The 17,126-nt window shown below is 48.6% G+C and overlaps 1 long non-coding RNA gene across 2 annotated transcripts in view; it reads right to left on the bottom strand.

Moving 5' to 3' along the window:
- The window catches only part of LOC138727388 (uncharacterized), a 46,838-nt gene extending 31,829 nt beyond the window's left edge, over nucleotides 1-15,009 (bottom strand). The window contains exons 1-2 of one of the 2 annotated variants that reach the window (XR_011338550.1): nucleotides 14,862-15,009; nucleotides 14,568-14,746 (exon numbers count right to left, since the gene is read on the bottom strand). This is a non-coding gene — a long non-coding RNA (uncharacterized lncRNA). Of the gene's footprint in view, nucleotides 1-8,093; nucleotides 8,188-14,567; nucleotides 14,747-14,861 lie in introns of both variants that reach the window. The other variant, XR_011338551.1, reaches the window with a different exon arrangement.
- Between the last annotated feature and the right edge of the window lie 2,117 nt (nucleotides 15,010-17,126).

Below are 17,126 nucleotides of genomic sequence, written 5' to 3'. Positions count from 1 at the left end.
ATGTTCAAGACCCCTTTACTGCTGAGGTTTGAGTGACCTGCCAGCAGCTTGCTTTCTCACACCAGGCAGAGCCAGAGCATGGCAGCAGGAGACCTGCATCTCACAGGTGCCCCAAAATGTTATGGGTCCCACCAGCCCCTGGCTGCCAGAAGCTCTCTGATGCCTGAAGGAGACCTCCCCCCCATCTGGAAGAAACAGAGCATCAAGTCCTCTGCTGCATCAAGGCAGGCACTCGCCACACATTGCATGTGTGTGCCCTGCAGGAGAAAGGTGGTGGCTCCCAACTTGGCATCAGTTCAGGGCGCTTTCTGATTTTGGTGGAATTCAGGAGACTGCCCTGTTGGGGATATCAGTGCTCGGGAAGTTGGTGTCTATCTTTCATTGACAAATGGACGACCCCTTTCTGCCAGACTGCCAGCAGAGAGGCCTGTGCTGGAAAAAACCTCCTTCAGCCAAACAATCCCACTCATCTGCCTATTGGGAGGGCAAGGAAAGTAGCAAAACACTTTGGGATGTCAGCCAGGCGCTGTCATACAGCAAACAGCTGGCTGGCTCTCCCCCAGTGACAAAAGCACAACAGTTTTGGCATGGCAGCAGGAGGATGCAGTGAAAGCAGAGCACCAAGTGTTGCTTGGTGAGGGGAGGGGACCATGCTCTTCTATGTGCTGCTGCACTCCAGAGCAGGAAATATATGGGAATCATGTGCATCTGTATCCATGACAGCAGAGTCACATAAGCAGCGAGGCATTTCCATCCCCTCCTCCTTCCACCTGCCACAGCACTGACAAGCCTTGCAGGGAGGCACGAAGACCTTGTAAGGATACCCAGGAGAGACGTGAGCAGTGCTCCTGGGGGGTCAAACCATTTAATGAGAAAGTGAGCTGCCTAAACAAGCCTGAGCATTAGCTCCTATACAGACCAGTGGAAATACCAGTGCAGTACCAGTGCCTCCTGCACCACTGCATTCTGCAAGGCCACGGGCCTCCAGATGCCTCTGCAGAAGCTACGAAACGAGGAGGTCAGGGGCAAGCACCCATGGGGCAACCAAGCACCAGTAACTCACAGGATCACGCCCTCTAGGACATGCTGCCACATAGGGAATGGGATGGAGGAAAGGTGGCCAACCAAACAAGCTACCACTTTTTTGTCTTCCTTCAGGAGGGGATTTAGCCAGCTAGTTACCTCCTTGTCCTAGGGAAGAGGCAGGAGTAGATGAGAGCTCTTCATGTAACTCCAAAGTAAATGCTTTATGATAACTGAGAAATCAAAGAGTTGCTACTTTGGGAGGTAAGACAATAGCAAGGCACTCATTTTTCATCAGCCTCTGATCTCTAGCTCTAATTGACCTCAGCAGAAAACACAGATGTGCTGCAATTCTAGGAAAATAAAAAAAATCATGCCCCAGTGTCATCTCAGATATTCCCAGGAGACTAATAGCCAGAGAAATGTGGTTGTTCATGCCTATCCACAGGAGGCTTGTGTCTGCAAAGACATTTCTGTTGGGTTTCTATCTGATACCAAATGCACCCTCTTTGATGTGCATTTTTGGGTCAAAGCACACCAACGTCCTCCAGGTCCCCTTTTAGCCTGTATGAGCTGAAGAACCATTTCTGATGGGAGAACTCATTTATAAATGACTCCAGAAAGCTGATCTGTCTGTTCCCCCTGGGGAAATGGGCCCCTGTAGATGTCCCAGGAGGTTTGCTGCTGCCTCTTGAGCCCTGCAGTGCCTAGGGACAGGATCAGTACCAGTGAGTTCTGGGGAGCTGGGAGAGTGGGACCACTCAGTGCTTACAGGCTATAGGAGCTACACTGACTTTTCGTGGGCTGCCGCTTGCATAGATGCTATAGCAATACCTCCTGACTCTTACTCCTTGCTCATTGTTTCTTCCCATTGCTTAACACTTTTCTTCCCTGTTGCAGAGGAGGCCTGCAAACCCTTTAGCTTTGAGTAATGCCTGCTGAATATTGAGGCTGATTGCCTTTACATAGATGCTGTTTTTCTCTCTGTATTAGTGGTCTCTGGAAGCTCCCAGGCCAATTGTTTGAAACAGTGTTTTGTAGCTGCATGTGACAATAAGGAGAGAAAATATGCTAATACACAGGAAGAGAAAAAAGACAGGTCAGACTGTGAGAAAAGCAGCAGCTTCCCAGACGCAGCAGCCATGCAGGGAGGAACAGCTCTGCACGGGCAAGGAGGGCAGGCCACCTGCCATGCTGGTAGCATTCTGGGCTAGAAAGGATTGCTGAGGTTTTCAAGAGAAGAATGGCTTTTCCTCACGCGAAGAGTGGATTTACCATGTAATGAGGCAGTTGGGAGACACAGGGGAACCACAGACTCTCCTGGAAAGCTTGCTTGATCTCCATTCCTCATTCCCCTGGCACTGGAGAGAGGTACAACTGGTGACAGAACACGTTGTGAGCAACTCACATTCACAGCTGGGGATGGTACCTGATGTCATTTCAGATTCAAAGAAAAGAAAAGCTTATTCCCTGCCTATCAGAAAGGATATGGAGGTTATCTGCTGAGAAGGACAAAATCAGAAGCAACCAGTTTCTGGACAGCTTTGGAGGTCAGATTACTATTGGGAGAAGGAAGAGCACAGGCTGAACCTTCCCCACACTCACTAGATGTACATAACTCAGACAAACCTGAACCTTTGCACACTTCCCAAACAGACAACCCACAGGTTACATGCACGGAGGCACATCAACTTCTACTCTAGTTTCAAGAAATTCAAATGGTGAAATTGATTCTGCATGTGTTGGGGAGTACCAAGAGAAGGATGTCATATTTTCAATCACTTCTTATGTCTTGTTTACCATTCAGGCCCTGGGAAGCACACAGCCTCTTCATTGAAAAGCTTTTCTTCCCTTACATCTTCATTCATTAAGCAAGCTGTCGACAGAAGCCTGTAAGCACAAAGCCCAACCACAGCAGTGGGCTTAGGAGACTGCTTTATTTTTAGAAAGAAAAACCTCAAAACTACCATATTTCTCCGGAGAACTAACACTAGAACCATTACTAGCAAAAGCTGCCTTGAAATAAAACCGTATTTAATGATGGCATTTAGCAGCAGTTTCAAGGGCCCAATGCTCTTGGAATTTTATTAGAAGAGGGGAACGTTTTTTAGAGAAGGCATCCAGGGCCCATGAAGGACTGCAGAGTAGGCAACGTAACTGGCCTTAGCTTGCCTGTCACCACTTGAAGTAATCTGTGATGCTTTTGCTGACAGGACTCAGCATTTCCCCTCTGGCTTTGAGTAATGCAGGGATATCTCAGATTCCTAAGTGGTTTGCAGTGCACCATCCTTTTTTCTCAGTAAGTCTCTCATTATAGGCCAATTTCAACTTATAAATTCATTTATAAGCCAGTCCATTTGTGCAAATCGCCTTGCTAGAGGCAGACATCTGCCTTTCCCATCTCCCTTTCTTCCTTCCCTCCTCTGTTGGAGCCCCTAATAAGGACAAGTCCATGTGAATCCAGGACATCTCTTGCCTATTGCTTGCACGAGGCAGGGGCCAGCAGCAGGCACAGCTTTATCCAGAAGCTGTGAAGAAAATTAGAAAGCGGCAGCACAGCTGCAACAAGGAGCCACTTTTGCTGCCCAGCTACCTCATGGTAAAGGCACTAGAGATGTCTTCTGTGAACAGAGGCATGTCCAGACCCGCGCTGCCAGGCGGTGCAGGCAGGGATGGATTCCTCTTGCCTGCAAATTGTGGGCAGGGGGCTGCTCCCAGGAGCCACTCAGCAAGGAGTCTCAAAGAGTGCCTACCTTGCTGCTGCTCCTTATTCTCAGCCCTAACACACCGTGGCAGAGGCTCATCTGCACCTGCCAGTAGCCCATCCCAGTGGATGCTTTCCCATTGCTAGCACAGCCTCCAAGTTCAGATCAAGAGCATTTGGGCAGCAAGCCACATGCTGGAACAGGAGCAACCACCACCTTTGGACAAGGAAGGACAGGAGGAAGGGAAGTGGCACAAGGGAAACTCTGCAAGAAAGTTGACCTTGCAGGCCCAAGAAAAGGCAGGCGTCCTTCTCCAAAGCAAAGGGGCTGTGCAAGGCCGGGCTCCAGCCCCTCTGCCAAACCAGGCTAAGCAGAGATGGGTCTTGCGTTGTCCCAAGCTGGATGCTGGCTCCAGGTCTGTAAAGACAGGCCATCAGCCACCTTTGCCACTGTGCTACCAAGGTCACATTGGCTGCAAAGCAGTGACCAGAAAAAAGGAGGAGAGAGTGATCCCTGTCTCTGACAGAGCCAGTGTGACGAATGTCCCCCCTGGGAACCACTGATGCCTCATTGTTCCCAGCCCTCAGGCTGCCGTCCTGGGGCACGGTCACCTCCCCAAAACTCACTTTATTTCCCGGGAAACCCCAGCAGATGGTGCCAGACTGTCAGAAACCCTCCGGGAACCCTGGCTCGATCTCCACTGGGGACCCTGGGAGCTGCCGCCTGCCTCCCCTTCTCCTGCCTGGGAGGCGGCAAGGAACACGTGAGATTTTGGGAGGCCCTGCATTAACCACTACTAAAACCCCAGAGACTGTGAGAAGGTCAGCACCCACCCCTTTTATAATAATTCAGCCAATGCTCCTTGGCCAGCATCACATTATTTCCAGTATTTTATTTTCCAGTGCGATGCGTGGTCCTCTGAGTGGCCAGAGCAATGGAGATTCTCCCCTCCCTTATCTTGGCTGACTTTGGTCTGGGCAATTTATCTCGATCCTTAGTGTAAAATTTTCCTTTGCACCATTTCATCTTATTATTCCAGAATAAATCAGGATCATTTCCATGTCAAATGCCAACAGAGGAGCATCAGAGCAGGGAGGGAAGTTGTAGCGCTGAAGGCATTTCAGCCAGCTAGGAGACTTTCCCCTGTACTCAGGCACTGGAACGATGGGCTGGCTCTTCCTGCTGACCACAGGACTCCCTGGGATCTCCGGTGATTCCTGGAGCGCCCAGAGCAGAGATCCTCTCCAAATCCTTTCTCCAGGTATCGGCTGGTGAAGATGCAGGAGGCTCAAGAACCAGAAGCCTGGGAAGGTGTACAATACCAAGGTGTTTCAGTGGTAGCCTGAGAGGGTAACTCAACAGCAAGTACTGCTGGGCTGGCCTGGGAAAGCAGCCTCCCAGGGTTCAGAATTAGGACAGCAGGCAGCTCAACCTTCCTCCTCCTCACCACAGGGCTTGTGGACCAGAGAGGGGCTCAAAGGGCAGCAGTGCCCTAGGGAAAAGCGGTGCACCGTGCAAAAGAGGAGAGATCTGGGTTGGCCTTCTAAGTAAAAATACATCAATGTATGACCCAGGGTGACACGGAATCTGTCCTGCACTGAGGGTGGGTCTGTACCACAGAGCAAGCGCTAGGCGTTTCCCCACTAAGTCAAAGGTCTTCAACTGCTTGTGGAGCCTAGAATGTTTTCCAGTGGAGAACACATGCCCTTGTGTCAGTAGGACTGCCAGCAGGCAGCAGACTCATGTACCTCAGACCCCATAGAGCACGACAGGCGTCCTCAGGGAGCCATACAGCAAGGACAGAAAACTGCTGACCTAGAAACAGCCACATGGGCGTTGGTGATCGCAGCTGGTGGTGACACAGTCACAGCTAAACAAAATCAGGTTTTAAATTACAGAGCAGGGAGACCACCCGTTCCTCGTCTACACCCAACAGCTGAGCTCACCCGCATGCTATTTAAAACCATGATACCACTCTTCCAGGCACACCACTGAGACATGGAGAGCTGAGCTAGCAGAGCCCCTCTGGAAAGCAGGGCTGGGACCAATAGCTCAGGAATGGATTTGCTGCTTAAGCCTGAATGTGGGAGCTACCTGGCAGAGAGCGGCCTTCTCAGCTTTGCTTTCCCCCAGCAAGTGCCCCCGTCTTCCCTCCACTCCGGGTGGGCATTGCATCACCAGCCCCTGCATTCTGGGCGCACAAAGCCTGTCAGGTGGCTTTCATGCTGGAATCCTTCCCAGTAGGATCCCCAATCTGCCGCTGCCACCTGAATGGCCAAGAAAACACAGCCTTGGCCCTCTCGTATAGGTGTAAGCTATGCCCCTCTCTCCTCCTTATACGCACTCCCTAAGCAGCACCATCCCAACCTCCTCCTCCTCCTCCAAGCAGGCAGCCCAACTCTGTGTTCCCACACCCGCGCCATGTTCTCAGGATGCAGCCTCCTTACCTTTCCCCTGCCTTGCAACCTACAGGCACGAGCATGCATAACTATTTCCTGCCTGTTTAGAGGTTTCAGGTGCTTTAAGCCTGGCTTTCCAAACACCTGTGGTGCTCTGCTGAGGTCAGGCCAATGGTGCCTCTGGCTGCCAGGGCTCTCTGCCCTGTGGTGGCAGTTTCTCCTTCCTTGGGCATCCTGCATCTGCAAGCCTCAAAAGCACGCCTGGATGAAGCCTTACTCCAGCTGAGGTTTATTTCCAGGCCAGTTTCCACAGTAAAGAGGCCTAAGAGAGCATTTTGCCCATCCCTATGGGTGTGGACTCACTGCCCTCTCTTCAAGTTACAATAAAGTTTCATTGAGAGGGTAGCAGTCTCAGTTGTATTAAGGTCTCCTTGAGTTATGTATTTCCCCAAATGCAGGTGAGCAGACAGAGGATTGAGGCACCATCAGCATGCTGGCCTTTGCTTGGCAGCCACCAGGCAGTTATGGCTCTCTGGGGCACACTTAGGTATGTCCTCCTCGTGAGGGCATTTTTAATCAGATACTTCAGCTTGTTCGGTTCTCACTGGGTCACTGCCACCAGTGGGGCCCTCAGCCACAAACCATGAGCCCCCCGTTGCACCAAAAAAAAAGACAGACATCACCCAGCAGGACACACTTGAGTTTGAACATTGCTACAGTGCAGAAATGAAGCGCAGAAAAAAATCGAGGACAGCAGTGTGATTTCACTTACTTAATCTCCTGATAATTCCCTCTGTCAGTGTTGCCTCTCAGTTTCCAAAGCATCAGTTTTGCTCAGAGAGGGGGATATTTCTCTCGAGGCTTTAATTCTTGAGATTAAACACCTAGGAAATGCCTGTCCAGGACACACCAATGGGCTGTCTATGCCTGTCTCGACACAGGGCTGACCACTCCTGGAGTCTGTCCCCACCATCTTCCCCCCAGTACCCATCACCATGGACCCAAGGGTATGAGAAGGCACTTTCTCATGCCTTTGAGTACCCCATGTCTGAGCCTGCTGTCCCCAAATACCTCGCACCCTGTCTGAGCCTGCTGGTGCTGCTTGCCTTCCGCCGGGAAGCAAGGGGCAGGTGTCCAGGACTTGCTGCATGAAAATGTGCTTCCTCTTGTAGTTTTTTCCGAAGAGGAATAGGAGTTTCAGCGAGTGCTGCACAGTGCCTGTGCTGCAGGGCTGGGTGAACAACAAATCCCTGTTCACCACCTCTGTGGTTTAGCAAACCTCGTTTGTATTCCCTGCCAACATCCTTCTCTTCAAACCTAAAGTCTTTTCACATCCCTCAGACATCAAAGGACACAGTTACGGCTATGGGAGCCTAACCAGCGTTCCTGAAAGAGCCAATATAACCACATCTAATTCCATACCTACCTTGATATTCAGGTAACTGCCCCAGGCTGAAGCCAAGGACATATCCAGGGGGACTGGTAAGACACATCTGAGAAACTGTGGGGAGGACTAAGCCTTAAGATCAGTGTATAAACTGGTATAGATCTGTCATGCACCCATCAACTTCAACCTGATGACACCTATGGTTCTAGCCCATGAGTCTTTGACTGCGGAGCCATGAAAAGCTTTAGAAGAAGTGAGAGAAAGCCATTCTGAAAACTGCTGCAGGACTGGAAGCATTGCAAGAACAGCCTGTGCTGGTGCAGTGTGATTTCAGTTGCTTGCAGTTTGCATAGAGGTTTCGTATCACACCACAGCACTGTCATCATGCGTAGCCTAACATTTCTAGAGCGGGCAAAGGCAGCAGTGAACATCAGTGTGTACATAACAAGTACTGGAGATATTCTCTGTATCTCCAGACAGGTTGCATGAGGCAGTTATGAGACTCCAAACTGGCTAAACTTCTACAAAAATGACAAGCAAGAAAAAAAAAATCAATAGTTCATTGGCTTTTCCACATACCTCAGGCCTTTGAAGGGACAGAGGTCACTTCACAATGATCCCTTCCTGGATATTCTTCAAAAGTTTTTGTTCCTTCTTGATGAGTTCAGCCATGCTGCAATGACATCCTTGATAATGAGGCAAACTCTGTCACCAGCAAAACTCAGTTTCCAGGCTGATATTTAAATAAAAGTATTTCAAGCATATGCAGAGGGTAGAAGAGAAGGGGGAAGAAAAGGAGTTTGTGAAAGGCTGATATGAGAGCTTTACCCTGGAAGAGAAGATATGAGAGATTTACCCTGGCAGTGCAATTAAATGAGCAAGACACAGCTGAAGGTGAGCATGTGTTATAAGACAAACACCCCCAGGAACACAAAATGAGATTAAAAGGGAGCTAAAGAAAGCAAGCAGCAGAAAGTTCACACTGCTCAAAGACGTGGTGTCTATTGCAACCACTCCACCAACTGTACATCTGTGGCCATGCCATGCACTGCTGTGTACACCCTTTCCTGGGACAGAATTTACAGTGAAGGACAACGCGCTGTGGCTGGGACAAAGGACAAGACATGGACCAAGCCATACAGTTCTGTTAACTTCTTTCCAGGTAGCTGGGGTGACAAACGAACACAGAGCATAACTTCATCAGCCCCCAAGCCATGTGATGAGCCCTCTCTCCCACTACCCACATCCAACCACCACATTTGGTCTTCAAGGATAAGAGATCAAAAAATCCAGAGGTAGGTAACCTCCATGAGAGCTGCTGACCATCATGAGACATTGCTCAATAGGCCACTCAGGAGGGAGAGAAACAAAATATGGTGGCATCTGCAAACCCCCATCCAAATTATGGAGGGGCCAGCAAGCCATCCAGTGGATTTACTGTGGTGGCCTGCAAAAAGGTGCATGATAAATCCAAGATTCTAGACTCAAATTTTTGCTGCCTGTCTTCCTCTCCTGACCTCCCCTTTCTTCACTCTGCACCCTGAGACACAGAGAGGAAGTGTCAGTAAGTTGCAGATAACATCACTGCATCATTTTAGGTTCAAGGTATGTTTGAGGTACAGATAGAAATTTTCCCTGTGAAGTGAAAGCCAAGCAGAGGGAGCATCAGATCAACATCATAAATGCACCCTGGAGTATCTACATGCCTGTGCTATGTCCTCTTTCCTACAGCAGAGAAAAAAACACTCTGCATTACCCCTAACATGAGAGCTGGAGAAGTCACAAGCTCTAGAGCTGTGCCTCCTTCCCTTGCGTTGCTGTTCCCAGGGTGGTCTCACATTCTGCTGCTTTGGCACACTTGTCAGCTGCCCTCATGGCATTTACCTCCTTCTCTTGTGAAAGTAAAAAGGACACAGGCACTGCTGAGAATAGAACAGCCCCCACAGGGTGAGGAGCAAGGCTGGCAACTGAGTTCTCACTTCTCTGATCCCTGCTTGGACTCTCAACAGCACAGTTACCCCATAGGGCAACACATCCCTTCCTCTGCCACTCCCTGTGATGCGAAGCAAATCTGGTTACTCTGGCCAGCTCTGCTCCCCAGCACACCCTGGTGAGCCATCACAGTTTCTTCCGAAGGACAGGCAGCTCTCCTGGAAGTAAACACCAGGGTAGAAGACACCTGAAAGCTCATTCTTCACTTCCAAGAAATGTCTGCGAAGTTGCCATGGTCTCCCTGCCACAGCAGGGAGCCGTCTGTCCCCTTGTTTCTTGTAATGCTTTTATGTTCATGACATGAAGATGCTGAAGTAGCTGGGACTCAGCACCAGGTCCCACGGGTTGTGACCAGTGAGGCCCCCCCTATACTTGCTGACACCAGCCCAGTGGATTCAGGCCCCCTGGGAAATCATGAGGGCCCGGCTCCAAGGTTCTCAATTACTCCAACATTAGAAGGTTTTAAAAACACTTGTGACGACAACTGTGGCCAAAATGCTGCACTTGAGAAAGCTTAGGGGGAAAAAAATCCTATGTCAATATTTTATTAAAAAAAACCAAAGCCAAGCCTTCTGTAATTTGCCAAGCTCTAGATTAGCCATTTCTGAATGCTCCACCTCAAACACGTGAGATCCAGTCCTGTCCTTGGAAGAGGAGCACCTCAGAGAGAAGCTGATCAAGAAATCCTTAGAAGCACTTAAGGAAGACTCAGCAGGCTGCCAGCAGCAGAGACCCAGCTTCAAAAGCATGGAACTCCACTGCCTGAGCTAAAACTCCAGATCTTTCCTCTTGCAGACAGTGATCAAAACCAGTCATCTCCTCCCATGACAAGACACTAGAGCAGAAGAGCAATGTGTACAAATGTGTATAACACAAGCTGTCAGCATGTGCTGTGCTTATAGCCACCAATAACTTGCCCACGATGAACCCAGGCTCCTTTAAGATTTTGGACAAAGGGCACCAGCGAGCTTATGAGTTACTGAGCACCTTGAAACTGTTGGCCTAGCTACCAGCATCTTAAATAGAGATTTCCAGTGTAGGTACACAGCATTCCTAATTCATAGTCATAAAGACATGCAGCCCTTCCATTGAAACAGGTTTGAATTCTGAGACTGAGGAGATTTGCAGAGCAAAATGACCTAGGCACTTCTGCCTTTTTCCATGAAACCTGTGGCTGATGGCCAGCAGTCTAGCAGACTGGCAGAGGAAGGAAAGCTGTCATTAGCTGGTGTTCAAATAGCTCACAGTTCAGTCTCTGCTTGCGATCTCCAGGACTTAGGCTGCCTCAAACAGTAAGCCCATACCCTCAGGCAAAACTGAGAAACGTGAGAAACTCAGAAGCAATGGAAAACCTGGGGCTAGAGCAGAAAGATTTAATACAGTTCACCTTGCCCATGTGCAGAATCATCCACAACCCAAGCATCCCCGCTGAAGTTCAGAGGTCCCAATGAGCAGCTCAAGGGAGGGAGAGCCACTCATTTACATGAAGATGCAATGCCAAGAGAGAAACAACATGACAGAGGAGGTGGTAAGAATCAGGTGGAAAAAACATTTGTCAGGGCCTTGACAATGACCCAGAGCACTCCCACTGCAAGAGGAATTTTTTTTTAAAGCACTCTCACTGGGGATTTATGGGCGAACATGACTGTATATTTTACAGTACATTCTTATGGCCTCATCAGTCAATAATCTGCATTTAACTCGGTCCCTTCAGAGTGCGATGGGCCATAACGCTTGCGAAACAGCTGCTACATGCTGAAATAATAATCAGGGAAGCAGAGAGCAAAGCTGATAATTGACTCTGCTAATGTGCAAGTCAGGACTTTGAGTTATCGATCAGATGTGCTTTGGTGGCTCAGCAAGAGCCTAGTCCTCTGTGCCTAGAGGTTATTGACTCAGATGTTGCCAAGAAGGGAGTCCTCTCTCCTCCCTGCATACTGCCTTTCTGGATATTCACCTGTTCTGGATTTCTTTCAACATTCCTCCTCAGACTGGTCTGATATAGACCCCTGAAATTGTCCAGCAAAGCAGCTTTGTCTCTGCTGGTGTCCTACACAACTAGTTCTTCACTGTCACAGCTATAAACGTGCAATGCTGTGGAGACAACAACTTTCACTTCTCACTGCCTGTTCCTGGCACCACTCTTGACGTAGGTACTCCCTTCCTGTCAACCCCTTTTCCTTCTAGCCTCCAAGTGAATCCATCACTTCCCCCTTCAGGTGCTCCACCTGCCTCTCCTCCCTCTCCCAGAGGAGTCTAAGGTTCACTGCAACTTTGGTACATTTATCCCTGACCCCAGAGGTTCCCCTGCCATCGCCAAACAAGGCACTGCACTGGCACGTCATCCCACACACCACGACTTACCACCCCCTAGCCGGTGTTGGAGCCACAGCAATAAGCCGCTTCCTGCACTATTAGTTGGATGTCTGCAGCCATGACTTGAACATGCTCTTGCAAAAAGCCTGCTCAAAGAGCTAAATAAATTATGCCAGACAGATCTTCTTTCTCGGCTAATTCACTGGTTTGTGCAAAGACTTGTAAGAGTTCAGGAAACACAGTTTCCTTTTGTGGAATCTCTGCAGGTTGCACCTCCAAGCAGTCTTACTCATGTAAGCTTCACAGCCAATTCTCCTAATTTGCTAGGTATTGCATTCATTTGCATGCATGTCAAACAGGCCTGTAATTCTTCAGATCATCCCAAGTGCTGTTAAAAATGTGAGTACAATATTCTCCATCCTTATCAAACATTGCTTTTTCTTCTAGAGTTTTTGTGGGTTTGGTTTTTTTTTCTTCAAGGAGAGAAAAAATATTTCTTTTCGAGATGCAGCCCTTTCATCCTTATGTTCCCCAAGACATCTTGGCTGTATGCCATCATGACCTAGCAGTTTACTCATACTTATACAGTCTGGTTGCTCTAGCTCTTCCTGTCTCAGTTGCTGATGCTATCTTGCATTGGTCCGGAAAAGAGCAAGGTCTGAGCAAGCACCTTCAGAGCTACTTTTGTAGTGGAAACTAAAATGAAGGAACTATTCAGCCCTTCAATAACGTCTTCAGTTTCCTTACTTGTTTTCTTTTAAGTACTGGTGACTCAAGTAATCCTTCAAATATTGAAGCAGACCTTCCAGTGCAGGTTACTTGAGAAATCAATGCTTTTATATCTCTAGGCTTTTGCCCGTTTAAACACTTTTGGATCTTCTAAGACCAGGGAAAATGCTGTGTGATGAAGGGTTTAGGCTGGGCTGTTCAAAAACACTTGTGAGATACTTCATCAAGCAAATATCTTCACAAAAGTCTTTAATCATTCAGTGGAGAAAGGTAAAAGAAGAATCTGCGGCTGAAAGTTAGAGCCAGACAGGCTCTGTCAGGGAAAGCCATGTACTCTTAGCTGGAAAAATAATTATCCTCCTCCAGCTTTATTCAGACCTAACAAAAGATATCCAGGTGAAAAGCTAAAACTCTCATGCAGCCTTACAGACTTCAAGTCACATACATGGACCCCAAGATGCACATTGCCATACCTGGGCTCCACTCCTTCTAAGACACCATCTAGACAGCCCCAGGAGCAGGTGTGCCATGTGATTAATAGCCACGCAGAACCTAAATGGGGCCTCTCGCTCTCCTATGCTGCCCTGAAAGGAACTGAAAAGAGGATGGCGAGGCATCCCTTGACATCAGCCCACCACAAGGATTCCCCAGGGCGCCTCATGGGTCCCCATCATCAGGGGCGAGACGATGTGCAGGCACAGCTGACAAAGAATCACAAGCTGCTGACTCTCTATAAAAGCTTTTAAGAGGCAACTAAGAGAGGTGTGACATGTGGCCTGGTAACAGGTTATGGAAACAACCACAGTGCTGAGCTGTCTATCAGGTGGTGGCTGCAAGTCACACTACCAGAAACCAAGCTGGTGATGGTGACAGCTGGTGGAACAGCATGGAAGTGGTTAGCTGCACTTTGCCTTCTGGCATGGTATGGCACAGCTGCAAATGCTGGTCCATGTAGCAGTGGGGCAGCAAGCCCAGCAGGACCACCAGCTGCCACTGGAGAGGTGGCCTGAGCACCGCTGCTAGTGCCCAGAAATCCATGGTAAGAGGTCTCAGACACTAATCAGGGGAGAGCAGGTCCTCTTCCTGGCAGTGAAATAACCATGTAACCATGTGTTTTGTGAGCCAAGCTGCAGTGAGAGCCTTGGGATGTCCTGCTGGAGAGAGCCTGTGCCTCACCACACGTGCCTCCTGACGTAGCGTCAACTTCAAGCTCAAAGCTGAGCAGATGCTCTTCTAGAGTCAGGCAGAGCCCCTGGCAAAGCCAGCAAATTACTTCTCTTTTTAGTGATTGCTTATGAGGCTGGAGACAATACAGATTTTACAATATGAACCCCTTCAGCCCACAAAGTCGTGGCAGGTAATAACTTCAGTTATGAACACCAAACAAAAAGCCCATGGTTTTCTCTTCCAGATTTGCCATAGTGGGTTGATTCTCAACATTTTGAAGCAGCAGATCATGGATTTAATTTAACTTTCTTGTAGATAGCCCTGCTGCCTTCTTGTCCATCTCTTAACCAGAAACCCCACAAGGGCCCTCAGTTCCTTGGAGCACCATGTACTGCTCTGTAGGCCAGGGCTCTGGGGCCAGTGCCATAGCACTTCAAGCCACCCTTCTTCAGTTCCTCCTGAACACAATTCAAAAACAGAGACTTGTCCTAATCCAGAGCTGGATTTAAAAGGAAAAGACAGAAAATGGAGTTGATAACAGCTACTGGGCTTCAGGTGGAAGCCTGGCATTCCTCTCTGCCCACCATAATGCCTCTTTGTGTGGAGGACAGGACAGGTTGAACTCAACAAAATCTATTTTGAGGAGTCTATAAGTTGCTTGAACCAAATAATAGACGTCCAATAGGCTCTGTTCCCCCTCTGTCTGCAGAAGAGAATAGTAGCTGCCCATCCAACCCCAATGTTCTCAATGCTGTAGGATGCACCCTTGTTTCCACAGCTCTACACGTCCCTTCTCATTTTCCAGGCTGTCTTTCCAAATGGATTCATTTACTGCCAGATGTTGCTTACCTTGCAGAGTCTGTAGCTCATGCAGCTCCTAGATTTTCTCAGAGGTTCGAAGTTTTTACCAAGAGTAGCAAAAAGTTGACAAGACGTTTGCAGTTTTGCTGTGGCTGAGAGAGTGCTGAGTTGCAGCAGGCAGGAGAACGATGGCTCCATATGGAGACTTGAGAAGCTGAGGGTCAGCTCTGCAGCTCAGAGATGTGGAAGAGGGGGATTTTGAAAAGAAAAATGGCATTTTGCAGAAAAAGATGTAAGCAGTTTCCACACAAGCATCAGGAAAATACTTTCCAAATGCCTTACCTGGAAGATGTGTATGCACAGAGCCCATGGTGGCAGGCAGCAAATCTGCAAGGCAGAAGCCACAGCAAAAGCCTCCCCCAGGCCTCAGTGCTTCTCCTGAGAAAGGAGAAGCTGCAGCTCTGCAGGGGTAGGAAGACCTCATGTCTCGGTAGCTTAGGGTTCCTGTTGCATCAAAGACTTCCTGACCAACACTGCAATTACTTTATACAAACTCAGTGTGCAAACAACCTCTGCCACCCATTGCTTATGGCCAGCTATCCTCTTGCTCGTCTTGGGGGGATGGCAATGGCAAGACACCTTGGTATGGCAGCCAACTAAGCTGAGTAGCACCATCTCCAGAAGGACAAACCCTGCATACAAACAATCAAACCCTTAGACCTCTCCTGGCTTTGGTTGTATGGAGGGACTCAAGGACATGTGAGTCCTGGTAGAGTCGGCAGTGCACCCCTGCAGCAACAAAGGCAAATCACATCCTGAGGTGCATTCATGGGGCCATTAGCAGCGGATAGAGATGCGATCATCCTGCTCTACCCAGTGCTTGTCAGGTCGTATCTAGTGTACTGTGTCCAGTTCTCAGCCCCACAGTTCAAAAAAGATGCAAACAGACAGGAGAGGGTCCAAAGGAGGTCCATGAAGATGATCAAAGGGCAGGACAACCTGCTTTAGGAGGAAAGACTGAAGGAGTTCAGTCTTTCCTCCCTGGAGAAGAGAAGCTTTGATAGAGATAGAGACCTCCTCACAGTTTACCAGTACCCACAAAAGGTTGAACCAGATGATCTTTTGAGGTCCTTTCCAACATCAGCTATTCCACACTTCTATGAGACTCATCCTGTCTCCAGATCCCATCTTCCCTCTCCAGGCACCTCCTGGAACCTGTGCAGCCTCCCTTCCAGGTATTTACCCTGTTACCTAGGGACACCATCTCTAGCCATCCCTCCTAGGGTCCCCTCCCTTGCCTCTTACAAGGGGAAACCTTGACTACGCCATCCCCACACAACATGTGCCCTTGACAGGAGAAACATTGTCCTTGCTTGCAAAACCTTGGCTGCTTCTTTTCTTTTGCAGGAGGATGTGTTCTCTTGCTCATTCCCCCATCTCTTCCTGAAAAAGCAGAGAATGAAAAGGAAGACAAGCCTGCCACTTTGTTGGCCCTCATCAGAAGGGTGCAGGGAGTGGGAAAGGCTATATTTTAGAACCTACCCGAAGGATTTTTTGATATCCCACGCACATACACATTTAGCTGGTGGATCCAGACTCCTCTGTGTTGTTTATCCTAATCTTTTCCTTGCACTGCACATCATGCTTCACCATGAGGTCACAAACCCTCTAGACAGCACAAATCACTGGTCCTAGCCCCATCCCAAGCAAATCAAAGCTAATTTATCTATTGTAGAAGAACAGGCAACAAATCACCCTCTGACCAAACAGAGCCAGGGAAGTGCTTTAGAAGGGTGCTGCAAAGCACACCAAACATGGTAATATAGACTCTGGCTATACAGCAGCTCCCAGCATGGGAGAGATGGTAGTGTTTCTCAAAGGTCTTGCTTTTTACACATCTCCATTGCCCATGCTGCTCTGCTTGAATTTGGAATCAGCTCCCCTCCAGCTCAGCAAAGAGTTTCAGTTACAGAGTATCTAACTTCTGTCATGTCAACCAGAGTCACATCTGGTGATCCTCCACCCCACTCCACAGCATCTGGAAATGCAAAACCTCTAATCCTAACCTCAACCAACTGCCTCGAAGGTTCAGGATGAGATTTTGGTCCTAATCCATTACTAAGTGCTGGAAAGCTCAGAGCGCCTTACAAGCCTGCTAATGAAGCAAGGGCAATAGGGAGAAAAATAAGAATCCCTTTTCTGTGCCAAAAGTGAATTCGATGTTGTAGAGAAACAGCGTAGTCAATACCAGGCATCCTGTGATTACTCTGTTCCAGTCTGTTCTTTTCCTTCCCTAACAGGATTTTCCCAGGACTAGTTCCTTCATCAGCCTTTCATTGCAACTAAGGCAGGATTCCCAGACAATCTGTCCCACTGCCTCAAAACAACTTTCTGTCTATCACTAACAGGTCTGCAGCACCCATATGTCCTGCAGCCTCTGCTGCTAACAACAGTCTTAATCTTCTTCCTTAACACCAGTTATCAAAGTAACACTCCGAGGCAGGAATAGATGCTAAATTTCAAATCATTAGCAAAAAACAGAAGCAATTATGAAAAAAATAGCCAAGAGTAAGAAATCTCACACTGGATTAAAAATAGCTTGTTTTT

Source organism: Phaenicophaeus curvirostris, chromosome 1, assembly GCF_032191515.1.
Source record: "Phaenicophaeus curvirostris isolate KB17595 chromosome 1, BPBGC_Pcur_1.0, whole genome shotgun sequence".
In the NCBI taxonomy this organism is placed as follows: domain Eukaryota; kingdom Metazoa; phylum Chordata; class Aves; order Cuculiformes; family Cuculidae; genus Phaenicophaeus; species Phaenicophaeus curvirostris.
The sequence above is the reverse complement of the archived record's forward strand: the minus strand, read 5'-3'. Positions and strand labels throughout refer to the sequence as shown.